We start from the raw sequence: 7849 nt of genomic DNA on the forward strand, positions 1-7849 counted from the left end.
TATGGATGAAATTGGAGGTCAATATGATCAATGACATAAACCTGATACAAGTAGACTAGTAACATGAGATCTTCCTTGTATGTGGGATCTCATATAAATTGGGAGTAGAATAGTGATTACAGAAAGCTAGAGAATGTAATGGGAAGGAAAACATGATAGTTTATTTAAAAAATAGCGAGTTGCAGTTAAGGGTTATAATTTCTGGTCTTACATTGTATGATAAGATGGCTACAGTTTGTAATGTATTGCATATTTCAAAAGAGCTAGTGGTAAGTATTTAAATGTTTTTTCCTAAAATGAAATGGTAAATTTTTAAAGAGATAGACATGTTTATTCTTATTTGAGCATTAAAATACACACATACACCAAAATATCACTTGATACTACATATGTATTATACAATTGTATGTGTTAATTTTAAAGTTAAATTAAATTTTTTAAAAAAATAAGCTTTGGGAATATTTCTCACTTGTTACCTTACAAATCTTCATCATATAATCCAATGCATAAAGCTTACAATAATGCATGCTTGTTTCTTGAATGTCCAAACTGATATGTTCTGTTAATATCTTCACTGGTTATCTCTCCCTGTGTAACTTATATAAACGCAGACCTCTCCTGTAATTGGGGGCATTTTCTACCCAGAAAGTGAGCACTCCAATGCCTGACTCTGCTGTTGAATAAAGGCTTTGCTGAATTTGTGAGGTCTGTACCCGTCTCAGTCACTTTTGTACTTACACTTGGAATTTGCAAAGACTGTGTATGGTTACCAAATATAAAAATATACATATATATATAAACACCATATATTACTGAACTAGATTTAGCCAAGGTAAAATGCGCATGTAGTTCAAACCATCATAGTGTACATGACAAATACATAAAATTTTCTCTGTAAATTGAAAAATAAATAAATACAAGGAGAAACTTCCAAATAAGTGAAAGTTCTAAAACACAAAAATTTCTGGTAATTTTTTCTTTTGACAAGACAAATATATTGGGATATAGAGTAGATTCATGAAGAGGATGGGAAATAAAAATATCCATTACATGTGTAATATATGTAAATACATAGTCATATGATATTAGAGGTCACCTTTAGAGAAAAGAGAGAGATTATACCATAGAGACAGTTGTCAAAAGGAAACATGACCATTTGTTGCTCTTATTCAGCATTTTGGAAACATCTTAATGCTATCTACATGTGTGACAAGTATTATGGGGAAACAATTACAGAAAATACAGACACAAGAAAGAATTATTTTCATCCTGTTCTTATAAAACCATTTAATATTTTATAGCATTTTGAAAAATATCCCTTGAATGCTTCTCACTGAAAATATCATATTTTTTAATTTGTTTTTTTAGTTTGTCAATGGACCTTTATTTTATTTTGCTGACAGGAGAAAAGTCAATATCCTGATTCATGCCAGAGACTTATTCAAATCCACAAGTTAATTTACATTTCTAGTAAAGATTTCTTTACTTTTCAATTGTAAGTCTGTCCTTCAACTTTTTCACATATTTCTCATACATATTTCATTAATTTTAGGTCTTGGATTCCATTACTTTTGTAACTTCTACTTTCAATAATTTTCCATAACTATTTCACTACTATTTCACTACATAGGGATCAATTTAAGCATAAATGTTTAAAGTCATTTTAATAAATTGCCACACTGCAATCCCTTTGATGTCCTCTTTTTATCACCACTTACCTTTTCCTTTTAATGTATCTTATTCATACTTCATTTTTTGAAGGCTACTTTTCTTTTTGCTTTTATTTGTGCATTATATTTGTACATAGAATTTGGGTTCATTTTGACATAAATACAGTCAGGAGATTTACTCCATTTCAGTCCTAAGTGTCCCCTTGTGGATTTGAATAAGTCTCTGGCATGAATCAGGATATTGACTTTTCTCCTAACAGCAGTTTTCTCGTATAAAATTTTTAAAAAGTATTTGTAGTTATCTATTATCTGTGAGTCACCGGTAAATGGCAAAATTCTTTCATCAAGATGATAAAATTACTTGATAAATGAAAAACTGTGATGTAGATAAGTCAATTAACTAAAGCAAAAGACTAAACTTTAAATGTTTAGAATATGAAGTAAATAGTTATGCAAAAAAAGGTACAAACAAGCACAAAATTCTCATGCATGGGGAAACCAATGTGATTATTGAACATTGACCCAGTGGATGTATGTGCAGGAAATTAATGTTGAAAGTGTTTTAATTTCTTTCTCAGTTCCACATAATTTAAAAGAGATTTGTTGAAATACAGTGTCCTCACTCCATGTGGAGATAGTAAGAATATTCACTTAACTAGTAGGCTATGGGTGGGCCTTTCTTGATGATTCTCATAGCTCAAGATTTTCTCCTTCTTCTTCTGTTACTATTGCTACCTTGATATTTCTACTCTTCTTAAAGTGAATCATGTGATTCCAGGTCTCCATGCTATATTTATTCTATGGACACCTGGAGGTAGAAACCAGAAGCTTCATTTTAACTGCCTCCACAGATAATTTTTATGTCAGAAAATGTTTGAAAACCACTATTTTGGAATATCCTCAACACAGTCACTTCTAATTTTTATTGAATCCTCACCATAACTCAAGGAGATAATTATTGACAGCTTTCTTATACAGAGGAAAAAAATTGGTTTCACAATATTTAGCTTATTTACTCAAAGCAACTGCCTTTATTTTTAATGCTGTGAACTGAAATTTGGTCAGCTGGTGTCAGGGTTTTGCATATTCCCCTGCAAAGATTTACTACATCCTAACTTCTATAATTATATGGCCAACTTGTAAGAATGTTTTGTCTTTTAACTCTTATGATCTATTTGTTGAAAGTGTTTGAATTTCACTATTACAGGTGAAACAAATTGAAGATAATGACACTCATTAATGAAAGTCAACCTGAAGAATTCATTCTACTAGGCTTTAATGAGCTACCTTGGCTAGAGCTTCCTCTATTCATTATTCTTCTGATAACATTCCCCATGACTCTAATGGGAAACATTGCCATCATTCTGGTGTCCAAGTTAGACCCCAGCCTCCACAGTCCCATGTATTTCTTCCTCACCAACCTCTCCTTTTTGGACATATGCTACACCACAAGCATTGTGCCTCAGATGCTCTTTAACCTGGGAAGCTGTAAGAAGACCATCAGCTATGTGGGGTGTGTTCTTCAGCTTTATTTCTTCCACATTATGGGAGCTGCGGAATGTTTTCTCTTGGCTCTCATGTCTTTTGATCGCTATGTGGCCATATGCAGACCTCTGCACTACACCCTCATAATGAATCAGTGCGTCTGTATCCAGTTAATGTCCATTATATGGCTGAGTGGAATTACTTATGCTATCTCAGAACGCACTGTAACACTCCAGTTGCCACTGTGTGGCGTCAACAAACTGGATCACTTGGTGTGTGAGATTCCAGTTCTTATAAAGACTGCCTGTGGTGAAAAGGAAGCTAATGAGCTAGCACTCTCTGTGGCATGCATTTTTATAGTAGCTGTTCCTCTATGCCTAATTCTTGCCTCCTAAGCTAGCATTGGACATGCTGTACTTAACATTAAATCTTCTGCGGGAAGGAAAAAGGCCTTTGGGACATGTTCCTCTCATCTCACTGTGGTTTTATTATTTTATGGCCCAGCTATTAGTATGTACCTTCAGCCCCCTTCTTCCATTAAAAGGGACCAGCCCAAGTTCATGGCCCTCTTCTATTGAGTGGTGACTCCTACAGCCAACCCCTTCATCTACACCCTGAGAAATAAGGATGTAAAGGGGGCATTAGGCAATCTGGTGAGGAGCATTTTCAGTTCCAAACAAAAAAATTGTAGGCAGAAAATGTAACTATTTAGCAATTTGAGTAGGTTTATAAAGGTTTCTTTTATTACTCGTTCCTGTCATGAACCTTGTGTTGTATGCTTGTGTTGTATGTTCTTCTACTAAAATATATCTTAATTCATATATTCCTTAATCAGGTAGGCAAGTATTACACCTGGCTAACGTGTGGGTGCTCTCTTTTTGAAAAATTACTAACATAATTCTGTTTGGGTTGTTACATAATGAAAAAGTAACTTTGTTAAATATTAAGATATGTTAATAGTATAAATTATAATTACATTAGTTCAAGCAAATCACAATAACAATTCCTTGGCAACCATTCATCAGTGGGCTTCCTATCAGTGTCACTTGAGAAACATTTCATCATTCTCTATGAGCCATTTAAGGTCTCTATGTGCAGCCTGCCTGTACTTCATTTTGTATGAAGCATTCTGCTCTCAAAAAAATAATGATTTTTTTTATTTTAACAATACAGTTATACATAGTAGTTGAATTCATTTTGATAAAGTCATCAGGCAAGAAATTTATTTTAATTACCATTCTCCCACTTTTATCTCCCATTCTCCTACTCCTATTCTCCTTCTTCTACTGTACTTAGATTTTATCTATCTATTTATTTATTTATTTTGATGGGTTATTTCCACATATATGTAAAGATGAAATTTCCTTTGGTATATTTTTGTATGCATATAACATGATTTTGTTAAATTCATTCTGTCCTTCCTCTTTCTCTACCTTCTGTGTACCACTGATCTTCCCTATGATATCTGATCCGCACTCCAATCCCTGCTAACACCCCTGCTAATTCTTTCCTGTATTTTTTTCTAGCTTCAACATAATGAAAAAAAAAATATTTAAGTCTTAATTTTCTGAATCTGACTTATTTCACTTAGCATGATGTTCTCCATTTCCAACTATTTACCAGCAAATGTCTTTATTTTATTCTTTTTGGCCTAATCAAACTCCATTATGCATATATATCACATTTTATTGATTCATTCATATATTGATGGGTGTCTGAACAGAAAGAATCATGATTCTTAAATTTCATTAACTTCATTTCATGTAGATCTTTATTTTAAAAATCCATGGTTTGGCTTAACAAATATGTGAGTAGTAATTTTTTATGATTAATTAAAGAATTTATTACTAAATATTAAAATGAATAGAACAATTGAAGAAAAATATGGATAAGTTTATTCACATTCCTTTTGAATATCATAAAAATAAGTCTCCTGAAACATTGAAAGAACAAGGGAAGTGATATTACTAATGAATTGCAATTAGAAGCACTTTTACATAAATTAGAATATCAAAGAAACTCTTATAATATATGAAAATGTTATAATTTGTCTTCTGAATTGGAAAGCAACTTGGTTACTTGAATAATATGAGTATTTTTATTATATATATTTTGGATGTATGGATATTGAAAATCTGCATCACTAAAAGTTGAAAATGTGATAACATAAGTGTGCAACTCATACCTAAAACTTAAAATTTCATCACAAAATTTGTTACAACTCATGAGAACAAATATACTTGGATTAAATAGGTATTTTTTTAATCAGTATGTTGTAAATTCCATGTAATGTGTTGTAAAGAAAATAAATACTTGCAAGAAAAAATAATTTGGACATTTCTTTTTTGTTTCTTTCTTTTTTCTTTTTTCCTTTTTTGTTATAATGGAAATTGAATCCAGGGACACTCAGCCACTGAAAACTCTCAACTCTCTATTTTCTATCCCTAAATTTATGACGCTAGCCTTAAACTTGTTGTTCTCCTCAGTCAGCCTTCCAAATAGTTGGTATTACTGGCGTCAATCACCATGCCCAACTTCATTTGGACCTTTCTGATACATCTTCCTTTTGATCAACATATTCATCAATGAATGAAAGGAAAGTCCATGTTATTCCATATAAGAATTTATTGTAATCTATGTACATGATGAAAAATAATGTATCATATGGTGCTGACCCACTTCTTTTTTTAAAAATTTTTAGTTGTAAATGAACACAATACCTTTATTTTTATTTTTATCTATCTTTATCTGGTGCCGAGAATCTAACCCAGTGCCTCACACATGCCAGGCAAGTGCTCTATGATGGAGCCATAACCCCAGCCCTTACCCAATTTTTGAGATCAATGGGCTTCAATAATTTAGTTTGGAATAAAATCTACATTTAAAAACTGGAAGATTTCTGACAGAATTTTTGAAAATTTCACACAAACACACACAATTTAAAAATTAAAATCCTATCATGGTAAATAATAGTTTTGACCACGTTTATTAAGATATTCTTATCTTAGTTGTATATGCTGGGAGATTAAGCATTTACAGTTTTGCAGCAAAACCCGGAAAGATTAGTGTCTGAAGCACAGCTATGAAGCTGGTTGTAGTTGTTCCGAGTTCTTTCTTTAATTATTTCCCTTTTGGGGCTAGTTGATGTTCTTATGAAACTTTAGGCCTACAGAATTACTATTTTTAGAAGCTTGAGTCATGTCCAGACTCTGAGAAATCAGGGCTTCTGAGAACTATATACAAATCTCAGGAAAAAATATACTGAGCAAATGAAAGGAGACAGGCACAGACATGTTTTGTTTGTACTATTCGGCTGCACAATTCTGGGGTACATATGTTCAGTATATGTGAAAATTAAAGATATATTAATTAATTTTGAGAAGTTAATTAATATTTGAAGCTCTGAAAGTGTGCCGTATCCTTAGTGTACAGCATGCACAATCCTCATATTACCCTTTGGTATAAGGCATGTTCTCAGTGAACATGATCTAAACTTTTCTCGTTTTCCCAAGCAAGTTTTTCTAGAAGAACAAACAGAAGACAACAAAACATTTTAACCCCAGTTGTAAAGACACTAAAGGTTATAGGTTATTTCAAGTCTTGCTCGGGGGTCTTATTTATATCATTATGTGCCTACCTTTGTGATGTTTGTCAATCATATAATGCTCACTTTCCTATAGGAAGCTTAGAATATTTCTTGGTGGCCCATGACCTGCTTTTTCAGTCTGACCAAAGGTCAGTGACAAATTGGAAACTGCTATTCAAGTAAAGAATTGTTGTAAGTATGAGCTGTAATTATCCCATTAGAGATTGGTGGAGATTGCACATGACACTCTGGTCATTCACAGATAGTTCATGTGCCTTGGATCTTTTAGGGCACAATGTGGTTGACCATGTACTTTATCAACTAAAATACAGAAGTTTTAGAAGTGAAAAGGAATGCCATTAAAATTTATACTTAAAATTGGATACTCCAAAGCATATTAGATTCTGCTCAAAGATCTTATAAGATCTGCTCCAAATTTGTTTTCCATGATGTTAATAAACTCCTTTACAAAATCTCCATCTTCTTATCAGTGTTCTAAACTAAAAATATCACTATTATGTTTGATTTATTTCTTTCCCAGAAGATTCAAATATAGTTAAATTTCCATGTCAATCTCCTGTATCAATATCTCATGCTTTTTCCATTTTTTCCATTTTAAGCACACTTATTCTAGTTGAAGACCTCATTATTGCATATAAGGTTGAAAAAACTTGAGTTAACTAAGTTCTTATGTTTTGATATTTAAAACTAATTTTTACTTTTCTAAATATGATATCATAAAGTAGACACCAGTATAATTTCAGAGTTTACAATCCAATAAGGTCTCATCCATGTTTACTTCAACTTCCAAGAAGGTATAAATATGATGAAAATTTAAAATTAAGAGTGAAGTAAGATCCTACAAAGTGGAAGAAAATCCTTGCCAGCTATCCTTCTGACAAGGGATTTTATCCAGAAAAGAAATGAAGAAACATAACACCAAAATAACAGAAAAAAGTCAATGTCAAGTAAACAGATATTTCCCAAAAGAAGACATAAAAAAGAACAACAAATATATGAAAAAAATGTTCAACATTCTTAGCAATCACGGAAATGCAATACAAAACTACATTGAGATATCATCTCATTCTAGGTAGAATGTCAATCA

The 7849-nt window shown here is 32.1% G+C and overlaps 1 pseudogene; it reads left to right on the forward strand.

Annotated features, from left to right (window-relative positions):
• Positions 1-2896: 2896 nt before the first annotated feature.
• Positions 2897-3859, forward strand: LOC107160783 (annotated as a pseudogene).
• The last annotated feature ends 3990 nt before the right edge of the window (positions 3860-7849 follow it).

Source organism: Marmota marmota, unplaced genomic scaffold, assembly GCF_001458135.2.
Source record: "Marmota marmota marmota unplaced genomic scaffold, marMar, whole genome shotgun sequence".
Classification (NCBI taxonomy): Eukaryota; Metazoa; Chordata; class Mammalia; order Rodentia; family Sciuridae; genus Marmota; species Marmota marmota.